This window comes from Anomalospiza imberbis, chromosome 5 (genome assembly GCF_031753505.1).
Source record: "Anomalospiza imberbis isolate Cuckoo-Finch-1a 21T00152 chromosome 5, ASM3175350v1, whole genome shotgun sequence".
Classification (NCBI taxonomy): Eukaryota; Metazoa; Chordata; class Aves; order Passeriformes; family Viduidae; genus Anomalospiza; species Anomalospiza imberbis.
The window spans coordinates 46,142,604-46,159,989 of NC_089685.1; the positions used below are offsets into that span (position 1 = coordinate 46,142,604).

General features: G+C 40.4%; 1 long non-coding RNA gene across 1 annotated transcript in view; it reads left to right on the forward strand.

The window, feature by feature from the left end:
* LOC137474159 (uncharacterized) overlaps positions 1 to 17,386 on the forward strand; it is a 41,220-nt gene that overhangs the window by 8,877 nt on the left and 14,957 nt on the right. The window contains exon 3 of the long non-coding RNA XR_010999195.1: positions 15,023 to 15,128. This is a non-coding gene — a long non-coding RNA (uncharacterized lncRNA). The remainder of the gene's footprint in view (positions 1 to 15,022; positions 15,129 to 17,386) is intronic.

Here is a 17,386-nt window from a genome sequence, read left to right on the forward strand (position 1 = left end):
AAACCTGCTCTGGATGGAAGGTGAGTTTCTGTAAATGCCTGAATCCTCATCAGGTATGGTGAGTGCCCACTGCTGGGCATCCCATAGCCAGCAGGTTGAAGTCCCAGGAGATAACCCACACGCCCACATTGCTTGGAACTGGAACCAGTGCCTGTTAAACTGGCTGGGAAAAGGTGCTGCTTTTAACAGGACAATTTCAGGACACCTCTGGTTTCTAATTTTTCCTTTACATTGAACCACAGGATCACAGAACCATGAAATGGGTTTGGTTGGAAGGGACCTTAAAGCCCATCCAGTTCCACTACCTGCCATCTATCCCAGGTTGCTCCAAGCCTTGTACAGCCTGGCCTTGGACACTTCCAGGGATGGGGCAGCCACAGCTCCTCTGGGCAACCTGTGCCAGGGCCTCACTACTCTCACAGGGAAGAATTTCTTCCCAATATCCCATCTAACCGTGCCCTCTGTCAGTGTGAAGCCATTCCCCCTTTTTCTGTCACTTCTCTGTCTTCAGGTGGCATGAGATGGAGGACATTGGCTTTTAAGAAAACCAGTTCAGATGCTGAGTAAAACCCCACCAGTTCTGAGGTCATTGTCTCCCTTGTCTCATATTTTCAAAGAATTCAGGCACTTCCAGCCCAATGTGTCTGTCCAGGGATTGTAGCAATTCTTGAGACGGGTAGCAGAATAGGGAAAGGTGGAATACTAAAGGAAGGTATTGGAGCCCTTTTGCAGGTAAATCTGGTAGTCTTTGATTAAACCTAGGCATCCGATATTCCGAATATAAGTTCATGCAGCACTACTACAAATACTGCTTATAGGATAGTAGTTTTAAAGAAAGTGCAGTGTATCTTTCTCCCACTTCCAGATATGGTTTAGCAGCCTGACGTGATCAGTCAATACCATGTGACCACTCAGCTGTGTTTGGAAGATCTTCACAAATCACAGGCAAGTTTAGGGCTCCTGAGCTGGTTGATGTAATCAGGACATGCATCTATAAAACTGGTTTCATACAGCCTGGATTCAAGCAATTACCTGGCCTCTCTGCTATTTTTTTTTTTTTTCAGTATTACTGGACAAGGAAATAGTGTGTCCACAAAATTCAGATTTAGTAAACTGCCTACAATAAACAATCATTTAAAAAAGGCATGAAAGACTAAAGAATTTTAAGTGTATGTAGATTGAATTGTAATGATTGTGCCATGTATTATTCTCAGACTCTGGAATGAGGCACAGGGACTGACATAACTTGCTCTGATCATTCCCTGGATTAAAAATTCTTGCTGTTTGTATTCTGTCATGAAATGGTTGGCATCCCGACAGTCATGACAAGTGAATATGTTGGCAAGGAATTAAAAATGGTGGTGCCTCTGAAGTTTAGCAGGAGGTTTCCTGCTTGGGGATGGCAGGCAGTTGTAGCTGTTACAAATGCCATTCCCTTGTCTACATTGCAGCTCATTTCTGAAACAAAGCAAGCTTGGGAACTTGTTCCACTTTGTAATAGGAACTGCTACATTTGGTTTGCTTTGAGTCTTCTCTGACACCGGAGTCTTCATGTGCCCACTTCTCTTTTTTATCTTGTTGTTTTGTTAATAAATCAAATCTGACTACAATATCTCTCTGCCTCAAAACCACAGTAAGGGCTGCTTAAAAAAAGCATGAGCCTCCCAAATTTTTTACCCTTAAGAGGAAATAACTGATTTTTTTGTTTGTCTTTGATCCAGTCTCATCAATGCAATTTTCCTTCTTTCAAACAATTGAGCCTGCAGTTCATTATAGTGCAAGACCGGAACCCTTCTATTACCTTATTTTTAGCAACAATTAAATCGAGCCTTAAAATTGAATTTGCAAAAAGAAAGGCCTGTGCCAGTCCCAAATCATAGAACTCAACTCTTAAAATTTGAATCTCAGCACTTTGCTCTCCTGCATGTGTCATTTGGTGGTGTGGCTTGGTGGTATTTGTGGCCAAATGAAGCTTACGGTGACCCCGCAGAACAGTTTGAATTCTGACATCCTCATTTTCAGAATTTCCACTTGCTCTGATAAAGCACTTTAAACGAGTTTTTACTCCTTTGAAGTGTAGCCCTGTTGTGCTCGTGTCCATGACCTGTGCCTCTTTGGGTGTGGCAGCCCACTGGACCCGCCTGGGCACGCCACCTGTCCTGGGAATCTTTTCTGGCCTCCTGAAAGCCCTGAGCTGAGGGTGCAGAGTCAGGGAGCACCAGGATGCCCCAAGCAGGTGCATCTGTGCTGGAGACTCAGTGGAGCTTCTCAACCTGGGACAGTGAGGAGCTCCCATCTTCCAAACCCCCTCTCAGCATCAAGGACACAGGGTGCTGTGCTCCTGTGGGGTTGAGCGTCTTCCCAGAGCACAGCCTCTGACTGTTTGTTAGAGCTTATGTACGTGATTAAAACGTAACTTCCCTTCAGCTTACGGAGCTTAGAAGCTCTTGGAGGCATGAATTAATGGAGAGAAAGGTTGTGTCTGCTGCGGAGTCAAGGAGCTGTGCTGCAGAAGAGAGAAGTTGTTCTGCCAGGTGATTGTTAGGGTCAAGCATTGCCTCCAGAATTTTTCAAGCAAGAATGTTTATCTGCAGTTGGGACTGACTGACACCATCACTTCTTCATGGGACACTTGCCATTAGAGAATGTGGTTTTCCTAAAGCTGGCTGTTAGAAGTCTAGGAAAAGAAATTTGCTATTTGGGCAGGACGGAGGTTAGGAGATTTGGAAGTGTCTGCCAAATGTGAGCGCAAACTCCTGTCACAGTGACTGTGGGAGCCCAACTGGAACTTAAAAAGAGGAGCGTAGTTTGAAACACTGGATATTTTACTGTCATCGTACCCGACTGAGATATCCACATGTTGTGGGTAGTAAAGCTCTCTGAATAATGGAGTTTGCTGCAAAATGTGGAGCCCTCATGTTATTTACCTACCATGGTGCGCATGGAAGCATGGTTAGCATCAGGCAGGCTGAGAGATCCACAAAGAGAAAAAATCTGATTAATGGCACCTAGAAGAGGGCAGAGTAACCCCCTGCAAGGAACCAGACACCTCAGAATGCAAAACTGCTGGACCAAGATTTCAGGCCCATGTGGAAGAGCTGTGTCTGTGTATGAGCCTGACAAAGGGGATAAAAATGGCAAGATGAAGGTAGAGCTTTCTTACACTTTCGCCAGACAAAATGAAAGAGTGAAATAAAGTTGCCAGGAATTAATACACAAACCCCAGAACAGCTGGGAAAAATATTTGAGGAAAATGTACAGGAGATAGCAGAGGGATACTTTTCTCTAAATCCCAAAAGCAAGAAGCAGAGAAGAGGATAGATGTGGTGGAAGGATTGTATGGTGGAAAATTCTGGCATGCACATGTACATTAGAGACATAAAAGATCTCCTAATTAGAGACAGGATCATTTGTGGGACATGTGATTCCAGTTTACAGGAGAATTGCTGAGGAAAAAAGCATCTAACTCTAAAGGAATGAATCAAAGAATAAGAGCAGCTGAACTATCCAGGAAGAGGAGCAAAACAATGGTCACTTTTGCAGGACACAGCAGTGTCTAGGAGAGAGGGAAGAGAGAGATGAACCTGTGAGCAATGCACAAAAGTGAAGATTTGGGACTGGTGGGAAGGGAGCCACAAGGATTTGGTTCAGCAGTGAGCAGTGGCGCTGTGTCTGGCTGAGCAGACTCTCCCCTCCTCAGCAGGGAGGTAGGAGGCAGAAGGAAACCACAGGGCAGTGAAGGGGCATCGGTGAGGTAGACAAAGCAACAGGCTGTTCTGGAGCTCAGTATGTCTGAAGGAAAATGGAATCAAAGAGCCAGCCTTTAGGGGTCTCTGAGTTAGCAATCTCTAGTTAGCCACCAAATGTTTGCATGGGAAGCACAACTGTCAAAAGGAAAGTTGGGGTGATCCTTTTGCATTTCCGAGAGAGGAGAAGGACGAAGATAAGTTTGAAAGAGGCACCAGGAAGTCAATCTGTCTGAGCGTGACCTGAATGTTACCCCGGTTTTTTGTGTTTCTCTGTGCCGTTCTCTAAAGAAAAGCCAATTATATTTTGGAAGAATAGGGGCCTCTCATGTTATTATTCATCATGTGGCACATGAAACACCAACACTAACTCCGAAACTGTGAGTTAACCTTGTCCTTTCATCGCGTATGGTCATCTCATCACTAGGCTGGTGACTGCTCAAAGCTGCCTGAAAGTGGTTGAGCCCCAGACAACTAAACTTTTATACATCAGTACAAAAGCAGCAAAGAAGATGAGAAGGAAAACTGATTGTCCCCAGGGACGCAGCATAGTGGTTTGGGTAGTCCTGCTTAGAAAGTCACTTGTGGCTTTTATAATGAGGAACTTAAGGTTTGAATTTTCAGACTTATTAGCTGTACATTTGTTTGTTTTTTATTAACTTAATATACTACGTGCCACATTTTCCTTGGGGTATTGAGTCAAGTGATGGATTCATCCAGTTTAACTCTAAATGCATGGGCTCTCTTTTTCATAAAACTTGGAAAATATTTGGGTCTCATATTTCGTGAAGGATTTTATTTTATGCCTGTATATCTTGGTACAGCAGCTAATGTTTTCTCTCCTGTTTTCTTTCTGACAATACATGCTTCTGGCTAATGTAGAGAGGGAATGTAGTTTTTGTTTGTTCTCTTTCTTGACCCGTGAGAATTAGAGTTGTCTTCTTATATGAGCAAACAGAGTTAAACCACTTTAGTCTACAAAAGAATCACTGGAAGTTTCCAGTCCCCTCGCTCTCTGCTTCAGTGGAAAGAAAAACAGGTTTTAAAAATCTGAGAAAGAAATGGCTATTAAGCTAATCCAGTATACTTTATCTAGCTGCTAAAAATCTTGACTCCTAACAGTGATTAAATATAATTGCATCAGTAAAGGTGGTGTAAAAAAACCCCTGGCTTTCATTAGAAGCTATCTTTAGGAAACCATGGTTCCTTGACTTTAAAAGTTGCATGTAACATTGCTGTTTTATTTTGGGAGTACTTTGAAAGTTTCTTAAACACAGGATTATGTAGAAAAAATAAATGAACCCCAGCAGAACAAATACGCAATTCTGAAGTATTCTTCTGTATTTCAATATATATCTGCAGTGCATGCTGTTTATTAAAAAAGAAAATTGGGCATAAAACTGAAAAATTAGTGGATAAATATTGAACCATCTTAAAGATTTGATCAAATAGGAAAGATATTCCAAAGGAAAAAACAACAAACCACTACCTATGTGTGGGATAAAATTGTCATAGGATGGAATAGAAGGACTGCTAGTAATTTAAATTAAATTAAATTCTTTTTTTTTTTACTACTCTTCAGTTTGGAAGGGAATCTGTTCACTGTTTCAAGAGCTGAAAAACAATGTTGCTATACTTGTTCTCTTATTTTCATAAATTTAAAATCTGAGCTGTGTCAGAGCCTTAACACTGCAGAATCTTTATAGAGAATTCAAAATTTCTCCAGGTTATGTGATCTGAAAAAGCTCTTCATAGACAGTCAGATGTTAAAAAATTCAGCAGTTTGAGTATAATGCAGAACACCACATGCTGCTCTGTATCCTTGGGCTGAACTGGATATTTGCACTTTTGTGTTTGTTTTGTAGATTATGAAAAATTGTGTAAACTGAAAGAGGACTGTAAAACCTCCTACGCTGAAATACTGAAAAATATAAAATAATCTAGTTCTTACATAGCTTGGTGTCATTGCCAGTGTTAAATGTTGCTGCAAGTATTTATTGCAAGAACCTGAGTTACTGCAAAAACAAAAGTACAGCAGTGAGCCTTGTTTGCTTAGAGAAATCATATACTCCCAATGTGTTTGAGGGGAATAATTGTCCATTTTTTGTGGTGAAGTGATAGTTCTGAAGCAGAGAATGCTATTGATAATGTTTCCACTAGAATACTCACTAAAAATGTATTTAGCTGTTTCCATAAACAGAGTATAAGCAAAGTTTAAGTCCAGATTGTGACTGGCCTGTGGTGAGATGCTGAACTAAATGCTGATGTGTCTTGTCCACATACTTTCTGCTTTTAAGTTATTGGAGATATTAAAACCATAAAAAAATATGTTCATATTTTAATATTAGGGCATTTAATGAAATATTCCAAACATAGGCATATATAGGTAGATGTGCACTATACAAAAAAAGACAGTGTGGATGATGAAAAATTAGCCCCTTGTGAATTCATTATTTCTGTTCTGTTTAACTATTTGCCTCTTGAGAATCCCAATGTGGAAAAATATTTTTATAATTTGTGTTTGGCGTTTTGGCCCTCGTGCAGTTTTAATTCACACGTTGAAATCCTGTTTCAACTGGAAATTAGCTGAATTTTTGATAAGCTTTGAATTTCTCCCACAAATTAAGGCAACTGGGGAACTTAATTTGGGCTGATTCTGTCCTTAATGTCAGCCATAATATTTTCCCTTCTATTCCATGTGAATGGGAGCTGTATTTTGATGATGATTTAAGTCAAGATTCCCAAATGTTACTGCAATAAGTTCTCTTTTATCAAGGGAAACGAGGGTATTTGACAACATGGAGTTACTTTTTGTGTGACAGCCATCCACGACTTCCTCAGCAGGAGCAGCAGATCTGCCCCTGCCCCACACCATAAACACCAGCAATGGGTGTAGCTTTTCTCTGATTACTTTCAGAACAGCTGAAATAAAAATGAACACTGTTTTTTAGGAAGTAAAAAAATAAGTAAATAAAGCCTATAATATAAGCTTGATATATAGCTTGAGAGAGGGGATAGGCTAAACTTATTTTATTAGAATAGTCAGGAGAGGTGAAACTCCAAGCACCAGCTCGTTTTCCTAGCTCTGTCTCATAACTGGAAGAGGTGGATGGGATAGCAATTGGCTGCTATGGGCAGAGTGGGACAAGAATGTCATAATTTGCTGCTCTGCAAATGTCTGTCCCAGGCCCTTGGAAGGGAGGGCAATGAAAGCAGACCCTTTCCTGCCCTGGAAACGCCAGGTGATGGACTTGAGCAATATTCACATTCTGAATGTATTTCTGGCTTTCCTAATCTTTGATCCTGCCATTGAATCCGCGGGGGTGCAAAAATCCACCCACACAGATCTGATGTCAAAATCCTGGCCTTCATTATTTATGGTTTGGTTTGGACAAATTACTGTTCTCTGTGTAATAACCACAGCTTTACCAGAAACACAGGACAATCTAAAACATACATATCTATATTATGTAGGTATGAACATTTATTTTTTTATAAAGGTCATACCTTTATTAATGTATTTTGACTCTTAACTGAAATTCTCATTTCTGAGTCTTGCCCTATGCTGCTTTTCACCTGACCAGACTGGCCTGGATCTGTGGCAATTAATTCTCAGAAAAAATGAGTTCATAATGTTTATAATCTGAAAGCCAGCCTAGAACAAAAATAACATCCAGCTTTATACACCTTGCACCAAGATCCTGCTGGTTTGTTAAACTGCAGATGGACTGTACTAGTTTTCTGCACTAAAGAGGAACCCCCTTTTTTAACTGTCTCTGGGCTCTATTCATTATTCCAGCCATCTCAAGTTAGATCATATTCATCTGCATATAAACAGAAAAGGAATCTCTTAGGAAGAAAATCCCTTTAAATAGGAACAGTAAATTTCACTAAAGAAAACTAAAATCAGAATTTTACATTAAAATCAGACATGCCAGAGCCACTGCAGAGCTTGTCAATGCCAGCCAGCAGTGTTCTTTAATTAAGTAAGGAAAACGTTGTGAGTTTTATGTGTTTCCCAAAGTCTTTCTTTCCTTCTCTTCATCTTTTTCCTGATTTTTAAATCGTAAGTTAATGCTGATATAATTGCTGACATAATGCTTACCAATAGGTTCCCAGCAGTTGAGTATTACTTTAAATTTGGGGTTTTGTCTTTTGTTTTTTCCTTTCTAGAACTGTGTATAAAAATATGCTCTCTTCAGAAGTTCATGGGTAGGACATGGCAGGCCTGGTCATTTCACTTCTTGGATGTTCTCAGTTGTAAGTCAGCTGAAAATCAGCAGAAGCTCCCAGGCAATTCCTGTGCCTGCTTAGAATTGTTCAAAACTGAGTTTTGTTTGAAGTTAAAAATCTGTACCCCATTTTTCAATGAGGTGCCAGTCAGGTGCTCTAAAACATGTTCCTAATTATTTGTTTTTGATCTAATGAGAGAGTAGCACTAGTTTTGATTTTCAAGTTCATCTATGCTTTTAGATCCAGGATATCAGTGGAGTGGATTATGGATATGGATTGCAGTTCCAGTCTCAGAGGGTTTGAAGCAGTTCCTAGAGTCACAGGAAATATTTGCTTTACACATGTTATTATTGAGGAAAATCCAATGGCAATAAAAGTATTCCAGAATAGAAAACACTTTCTAGTAAAAATCACATTTGTGTGAGTGGCCTATCTGAAAATGCTAGAACCTCACAGAGCACAACATATCTGTTTCACCAGAAGTAGTATACTTGCTTTTCACTAAAGAGTGTTTGCAGTTTTCAAAAATGAAATACAGCATTAGCATTTTTCCAGGTTATTAAATAATGCAAAAGACCTTTTCCAGTTGGGTACAGTTTGTATTTCCAAGTCATGGTTGTGTCTGGTGCTTCTTCAGAAAAAATGTTCTCAAGCTTTCAGAATTGCACCTTTCAGAGCTTTGGTTCTCTGCAGTTGGTGTTGGAATGAATTGTTTTTTAAGCCTGAACTAAACTTTTTGAGAGATTCCTCTGTCTCCTCCTGATTGAAAGGAATTGTAAGCTAAGGCTGAAGGTCCACTTAAGTGGTGAGAAGCCAGTTTCACAACAGGGGAGAATTTTACAGTTAATATATTTGTACAGTTTTGTTTGGGGTTTTTTTCCTGCAGAGCTACCAGATGCTAGCATGGCTTGTATGGATATTACAATTTTTTTTAAAGATTGTGAGCCAAGTTTTAAAAATCACGGGTCATTTTGGAAATGACAGTGTTGAAGAGCTAATCTAGAAAACTGACTGATAGCCCTTTCAAAGTTTCCAAAGTGTTCAGCTTTGTGCAGGAGATCCACTTATTAAAGTGTCTCAGGCTGGGATACAAAAGCCCAAACTTACCATTCAGTCTTTCACCTACTTCAATTTTTACAAGAAATTGCTATAAATATGTGCTTGACAATTAATAAAAAGTGATATCTGGTAGTTTCCCAAAGTAAAAAATTGTCTGCACATATATATCCATATGGGAAGCATGGATGTTATACAAAAAAGAACTGTACTTCATCTTTCAAGCTACAATTAGATTGTGACTTTCCAAAATCTGCAGATTTTCTCTGTAAATTAATCTTCCAGTGTCTTTTGTTGCTGTCTTTCAAGTTCTATCAGCTTCCAGCTAGAAAGCTGATGATAAAGCATCAGAATTGCACCCTTTTAAAAGAAGAAAAGCAGGGTAGGCATCTGTAATAGCAGTGTAATGACACCAAATCTGCATGTACAGTTTAGAATTATTTGCCTACATGCTCGTTCATTGGCACACAGACATTTTCTTCAGCGCTTTATCTACATGTGATGTTTTGCAGCACCAGTCTGGCATCATTAGACATCTAGCCGCCAGCATTTTAAGGATTTTTCCACAAAGCCATAAAATTGCACCTTCCTCCTTGAATCTAAAATCCAGCCCACCTGTAATAACAGAGCAGTGAAACAGTGTGGATCTTTCCTGGATGTCTGCAGTGCAGTGAGCTGGGGTGGCTTGCCTTCACACTGAAATAAAGGTCATGTCCTAATGTTATGCCTTCCTGTTTAAAATGAATGGCTTGTAAATGTTTATCTCAGCTAGAAGTGAGAACGTGGTCTACATCTGTGCTCTCCAATTCCCCCTTGGAGAAGCCGTGCAGTGAAACAGCTGCATATCCTTTCACGTCCTTCTCTTGCTGTTAAACATGTACATCTCTGGCTTCAGCTCTTTGCCAGGTTTCCCTCTGCTCATGTTTGGATTCCAGGTTGAAACTTGAAGTAGTGTTGTCTGGATTTATAGTGGGTTACATTGTTTTCTCCAGGAAAGAGCAAGCAAAAGGGATCAGCCCAGAGCAGACGGACTGACAGTCCATGCAGTGTCATGCAGAGTAGAGTTTCTTTGGTTCTGGCAGTAGGTATTGCAGTCTAAAATGTCTGGAAGCTAGTTGGAGCTGCTTCTCTAGAGACAGGACCAAAGTATACAGTATACTGGCTTTCATTTTGTTTTTTTTGGACAGTCAGGGCTGCTTTCCATTTCCTACAATGTTCCAATATAACCAAGGCACATGTGCTCGGTAATAACCAAGGCTTCTGAGACCTGGGGCTTCTGTAAAAAGGAAAAGAGCAAAGTAGTATTTATACAGTGTAATATTTTGATTCGCTAATGGGCTGTGAGGTGGGTGTTATCATGAACTACTGTGCGGCAAGAAAGGTTCCTAAAACACGTATCAGCTTACTCCATCTCCAAATCGTTTCAGGTAACACAGTGTTTAGTTTCTAATTAGACTTGTGTTGTGCTAATTCTCGTGAGCAGTGCAAGTGATTGACATGCTGCATTTTAGTGGCAAGTAGCAGAGCAGCTGAGTGGAGCTCAGTGATGAAGCCAGCATCCAGCTGCTGAGGAAAGCACACTGCTCCCAGAGACTGATTTGCAGGATGAACACACGCTGATTGGTGTGGCCTTCCTCCAAGGGGAAGGAGGAAATACAAGCACATAGTCTTCAATTTGACTAATGATATTCTGGTCCTAAAAAGATTAGGAAAGAAACATCTAACTGAAAATAAAACTCCAATGTGTAATAGTTCACAAATCATGTATTTACTTTGGATAGTATTTTTCACTATTTCTTAGGAGAGGATGAAGATTATTTTTCCATGCCTCAGTCCCCTGTATTTAAAATACAGATGGTTCATCCTAAGTGCTGGTTTCTGTACATGTAAGTAATAAGTGTAAGCTTCTAGGCAGAGCATTGTGAACTGTTTCTTGATGGAAGATGCAAGAGCAGCACAGGCATTTTATGTAACTAAAATTATTTCAGAATCTTTTTGCCAGCATTTTCCTTTGTGGCCAGCTCAAGTCAATATGTTTGGCAGTGCAGTTCCACTGTGGATATAAAAATAAAAATATGGATTTGATATGGACAGTCTCATTGAGCTAGATTGAGTTACTGTAAGGAACATCTAGCTTAAACCCTCTAGCCAGGTCCAAATCTTTTCAGTCAGATTCTTGATGTAAAGTTTGGCTTTTTCAAATCATCATCATTGCATTCAGCACTAACAAAGGCTGTGCCTGTGACTCTTGGATGTTATTGATGTAGCATTTGATTTTTTCACAGCCTTTAAAGCCCCTGTGAGCCCAAGCAGGGCTGTTCCTTTGCTTTAGGGGCTTTTTGGGCCCCCCATACATGTGTTAAAGGAGAGGGGCTGGCTAAGGAGTGGCATTTTCTCAGGATGATCAAGCTGTGGCTTGCTGCAAATCCCATCTGCCCTCTCCACATGCACCATCAGAGGCCCTTCCTGGAACAAGCTCCTCGGGGATTTACCTGCGTAGGATTTACCAGTACGGGCTCACTGGAAAGGCAGATGGGACATATGATGACAGACTTGGACCAGTTGCATTTGGCAGAGAAAAGACCTATGGAGTAGGACAGTGACTTTATGGGTCAGAATTTCTTTGTGGATCTTTGTGGTCAGAATTTCTTTGCTATTCTTTGTGGATCTCATCCCCCAGTCAAATAGCAAATATTGTGGTACAAATAGCAGTGGTACCATGCAGGGCTGAGATTTTCAGAATTGCCAAGTGGGCACTGCAGGCTGCAAAGAGTGTGTTTGTGCAAACCATGGAACAGATAAAGGTATTTGTTCCTGTCTGTGTGCTTCAGCCTGCCAGGGATACTTTTTTGCAGGCTGTATAAGGAAAGGTCAGATTTTGCTTTGTCAGTTGACATTGAGGTTAATTAAATCAGACTTGAAAGCCACAACAGTATCCCAGGTAATAAAACTTAATCCTGAAGTAAGAATGACTCATTTGTCTTCTGCTTGAGAAGGAAGGTGTAGGGCAGCCCAGATTTCTCATACTGTTTTGTCACTCAGAAAATGCAAAAAGAAGGCTCTGGACTTTGCAAGAGCTTTAGGAAACTTGGGAAGAAAAATCATGTGGTGTAAACTTTCACTTGACCCAATTACAGGCAATGTGTTTTAAGTATATGAACTTATAAAGTGCTCATGCTTTTTCATACTGAGTAAAAATGTTCTGCTGCTGACTGTGAAGATGAAACTTGTCTTGGACTTCACTGGCAGTGAGACCAGGCTTGCTACAGATCTGTGTTGCAGGTTAGGTCCTTTACTTATATTTCAGTTGTGTTTTTTTCCAGTTTCTCTTCCTCCACTGCTCTGTTAAAGTGCTGCAGCTGCCTGGAGGGCCATAGGCATTGAAAAGGCTTGAAGCACTAAAAAGCAAAATTTTGGGTCCTTTTTCTTAGTCAAACAGTTTTTATGTACCAAGTACAGTGTTTTATGCTGCCCAAGGAAATGGATATCATTTGCTATACTTTAAAATAACACAAAAGCCATTCTGGCTCTCTCTGAAGCCAGTGAGGACATTTCCACTTGCTTTCAGTGGGAATTTGTAAGCAACCCATGATTCAGTTTCTGTCAGAGCAGGAGAAAGCTGACAGTCTATTCTACCATGCAAATGTAAAATTAAAGAACTTGGTGTCGTATCATCTGCACATTTCAGAGAGAAACTGTCTTGGGTTTGGAGGAAGAGTCCCATAAGCTTGTTACTCAGGCACTCTCACATCCAGAGAAATCCAGAGGAAGAGTCCAGAGAAAGAAGTGTGCAATTGCCCTCCAGCCTGTTAGTGTTTTGTCTGAGTGTGTGTTAGAGCGTGGGGAAGGACTGACCACCTTCTTGTCCTGGGTGTTCCCTACAATCTGCAGGGTGAAGTGTCTGCTGCTGTTTGAATGTGTAATAATCACCAGTAAATCATAAATCTAGAACAGTTGCTTGTGCAAAGCAGAGCTTGAAATGGAAGAACTCCAAGGAAGACATCTCTTGTTTTAAAGAGAGTTTTCCCCTGGGCTTTCCCTGCCACTAGGCAGCCGAAGTTTGGCTGCCCCAGAGCTGTTCCCTGTGCACCTGATGCTCACTGTGCCTGAGCAGCCCAGAAAAGGGGAACCCAGCACCAGGCCATGTGTGAAGGGGAGTGTGTGGGTAAATGTACCTTCCAGATACCTGCATCAGCAGCATGGCAGCAAAAAGAAATCTCTCATGTTCCCTCCATGTGAGATCAGCCTTAAAATTCTCAAGAACAATGAGGTGTCTCAGCAGCTGTAGAGAGCCTGGGGCTTTGTCAGGCATTCTTGCACTTCTCAGCTTATTCTTGTTGCATCTTCATAGAGGTAAGACTAATTATTAGATCCTCAACTTTAGACTCCCTGCAGTTACTCAGTGCACAGAGTTTACTTCATCTATAATTTTCCACTCTAGCCTTACACTTTACTATAGGGAGATTATATACTTGCAGCTACTGGCAGAGTTTGCCTACCAGGAAAGGACATGGTTTTGAGCTCCATGGGATATTACTGATGTGTAAATAATTTCATCTCATCCAAATAGTGGCCACTCTGTCCTTTTCCGCAGTACACCTTGCCTTAATGTTTTAAAGCAATGGGTGATTTTGGGTGATCAGGTTCAGCAATCTTCAGAGGGACCCAAAATCTTTAGAAATTGCTGTTAGGAAAGATTATATCTTCTAAAATCACATTGCCCTGAGTTTTGAAAATCTCAGTCTTGCATCAGTATTCATAAGAGACCCAAGCTCAGCGATATTTAATGAAAGAATACCTCTGTGGAAAGTACTTTACATGCACAGTAAATGCATTTAGAACCTGTTTGAAATGGATGTGTAGAGCCTTATGTTCAGAGAAAGGCAAAAACTCAGCAAACAGAAGTGTTTGAAACTGGGAACAAGCATGTGGGTCTTTTACTACTAGATCTGGATTTTAATTAGATCTCTGTGTTGCTGTCTGACCTCTGATGAGGTGACACATCAACCTGCCATGCAGTCATCAGGACAGAATGGTAAGGAGAGGCAGAGACAGGGAGAGCCAGGGATTAGAGGAGACTTGGACTTGTGCCTGGTATGGCCCATAGCAGTGTCTGGTTGGTGGGGCTGCTTGGAGTTTTGAAAGATGAGCAGAATCAAGAAAAATACCAAAGAAGGAGAAATGAAGTATACTGTGGGCATTCTGTAACATTTCTGTTCTCACCCAGCTCTATGTGAAGTTGCAATATATGTGTACTTAGTTGATTTATCTTCATGTTAAGGTCAGTTAACCGACTCTTCCACAAAGGTAGAACACATATTTTCTTACTGGCCTCAAGAGAAAACAATTCTCTGGTGTTCATTATGATGAATTTAGAAGAATTTCACAGGGCATTTTACCAAATCCTCTGCTTGTATGAAATAGTGCAGCATGACTTTACTCAGTGCAAACTTATGCCAGTTTTTGTGGCAGGTGATATGGTCTTGATGACAAATCATTTGTCCCCAGTTCCTGAGTAACCAAGAGATGGAAAGTTTTCATCAGGTTTGGATTGTAGCTTTCCTATAATGTGCACACTCCAGGTGGGTTGGCCTAAGCCAGTGAGGTGTCTGTGTATGCAGATGTTGTAGCCCAGCTAAAACAGGTTTGTGGTTCAACTGAAGAAGGGGAGCAGGAGAAGGGTTGGCAAAGTAGCCACTAAATCCAGCAAAGCTTCACGCACTGCCAGTAGTCTTGAGGGTGGTTCAGTTCAGGAGGTTCAAAACAATTGCTAAAGGAACAGTGCAAATATTTTCCATCCTTTCCTATGAAATGACACGGTTTGTTTGCTGTTGCTTGTTTACCTGTTCTGCATGATATGTTGCGTTTATCAGTCAAATAGGCTGTAGGGGGTAACAGTACTTTAATAATGATGTTTTGACTTTTGCTGTGTTTATTCTGTGTTTTCTAAATTCATACTCCGATGGCTTTTTCTTCTGCTGTTCCAGTGTATCTGTCTCAGGCTGCCCGTAAAAAGAAAAAGCAGTAATCTGGCAAAATGAACTCAGAACACACGAAGAGGAACCACTGGAGACTAATCTGCAAGGTATTCAGGTATTTGCACTTTCATATCCTACACCAGTAATTGGTGCACACACATGGTATGCTCTGCATTTCTTATGCTTGTTAACTCACACAAAGTGGGTGAGAAAATTATATAAATAAACAAAAAGTCATGTGAAAGATGAAAGTTGTTTAGTCAGAATGCCCCCATTCAACTTAAAGATGAAGCCAGGTTTGTAAAGGTAGAGTTGCATCTCCAAGTTCAGCACACATTGATGCTGCTGTCCATCACATCTGTTAGCAAGGTCAGATTTTACCATCTGTTACTGCCCAGTGCACTGATGGCCATCTGAGAAGTGATGGAGCAAGAGGATCCTTCTCTGACTTCCACTGGAACAGAGTGAACAGCCCTTCCTCTGCTGATGGGCTAAGGCTCTATGACACTCCCGGTGACCTCAGGAATTGGGTCCTGAGCTAGGCCTACAGTGAGGAACAAATTAATTTTGGATCCCGGAGATGCCAGAGGTACTGTGTCACTTGCCAGGCCTCAAGGATTTTTGTGAGCTTTAGGTTGTGTCCTGTATGCAGCTGAAAGAAAATAAGGCTTTTACAGTTCTTCTCAGTGCAGAAATGAGACTTTCTAGAGAAATGTTGTAATTTTCTAGATAATAGGAAAATAGATTTTTGTTTTATGAATACATACAGGAGAAAGCAGCACAGCTCTGTTGAGTCTATGTTCCATGTCTCTGAAGCAGGGAAGATGCTTGTATGATTCCTTCTCCGTGCTCCATGCGAGCAGGTGATGACATACACGCTATGGATGTGCAAAGTGACAGCTTAACAGCAGCCAGTAATTACATACATGTTTGTATGATGGTGTAAGTGCAGAGGTTGGCTGTACACAGCTTTGTGGCTGATTAATTTGGGGAAGCAAATGAGTTGCTAATGGGAGTAAAGGTAATGGGAGTAAAGGTAAGAGTTAATGGGAGTAAAGGTAAGAGTTGTGCTTGCCAAGTGCACCAATACCAAGGGGCATTCAGAGAAAACATTTTATTTGTACAGTCATTGCAGTCTTATGTTATCTCATTGCAATGATTAAGCTGTTTTAATTAACTATTGTTCATCATGAAGTATTTTAAACAAACCCACAAAAGCAGAGGTGCCTCCCAAGGGTATTTATTTAATGGTTATATCACTGTTATGTGGAAAATCACTCTTGTTGAATGTTATGTCATATGTGACTGTCTGAAAAGCAGATGCAAGTAAACAGCAAAGTTACTGCAGGTATTATTTTAAGTCCTGAATTACACACTCTTATCAGTTTCCAGATATTTATCCACCTTGTTTTTGGTTTTTTTTTTTTTTTTAATTCCCATGGTTTTGGCAGTGTGTTCATAGACACTGTTGGTGTACTCTTTCAGATTCTGCTACCAAACTGCTTCTGGGACTTCATGCAGTTTGCTTCAATGAGGGAACCTCAGATAAGTTATATGGAAAATTGATAGTAAATCCCAGAGTACCAGGTTTTGCTGCACATAATGCAGATGTAACACATGGGACCAGTGAATGATGGTATAGTATTTAGTGTTATTCGTACTTTTCCTTTCAGTATTTTGTCTTTTTTTACCTTATTTTTTTAACCTTTTTTTTAACTTTTTTTACCTTTTTTTTTTACCATTTTTTTTCAGTATTGAACCTCCAATGCAAGTAGTTGCTTGCCATGGTGTCCCAAAAAATAAAGTCAATGGGGAAAATTCTTGGTTTTCTACCAAGTGTTTTAGAACCTTGAGCCAGCTCATTAGCCTTCAGAAACATCCTCATACTCACTTTAGACCTACAGTTCTCTCTGTAAGAACAGGAAACTCTTGTCAGAATCTCCTAATGTAGACTTAGGAAAGGTTTCTATTCAGCTTTGAGGAGTGATACTGTTTTCATGTAAGAAGATTAATTGTATCTAAATAATTTAAACTTTTAACCCTTTTAAAAATAAGTACACTTGAGATTTAAAAATGTTTTACTGCTCAGTTATGCGTTTTTTTCCAAAGAGTTATAACTTAAAGGCAGGAGAAACAGGGCTTACACCAATTTTATTGACAATAGATGGGAAGAATAGTACCTGAGAACATTCTGTAAGCTGAAATTATGGACTCATTCTCTACCCAAAGGTGGTGGTCAAATCAAACATCCACTATTGTAGATGAGAATTACTAACTTTCCTTAATGTTCTGAAAACTCATCATTATGGGGAAAATAGACTTTGAATTTCAGACTGTGATCATTCCTCAAAATAAAATACTCTAAAAGCTGGA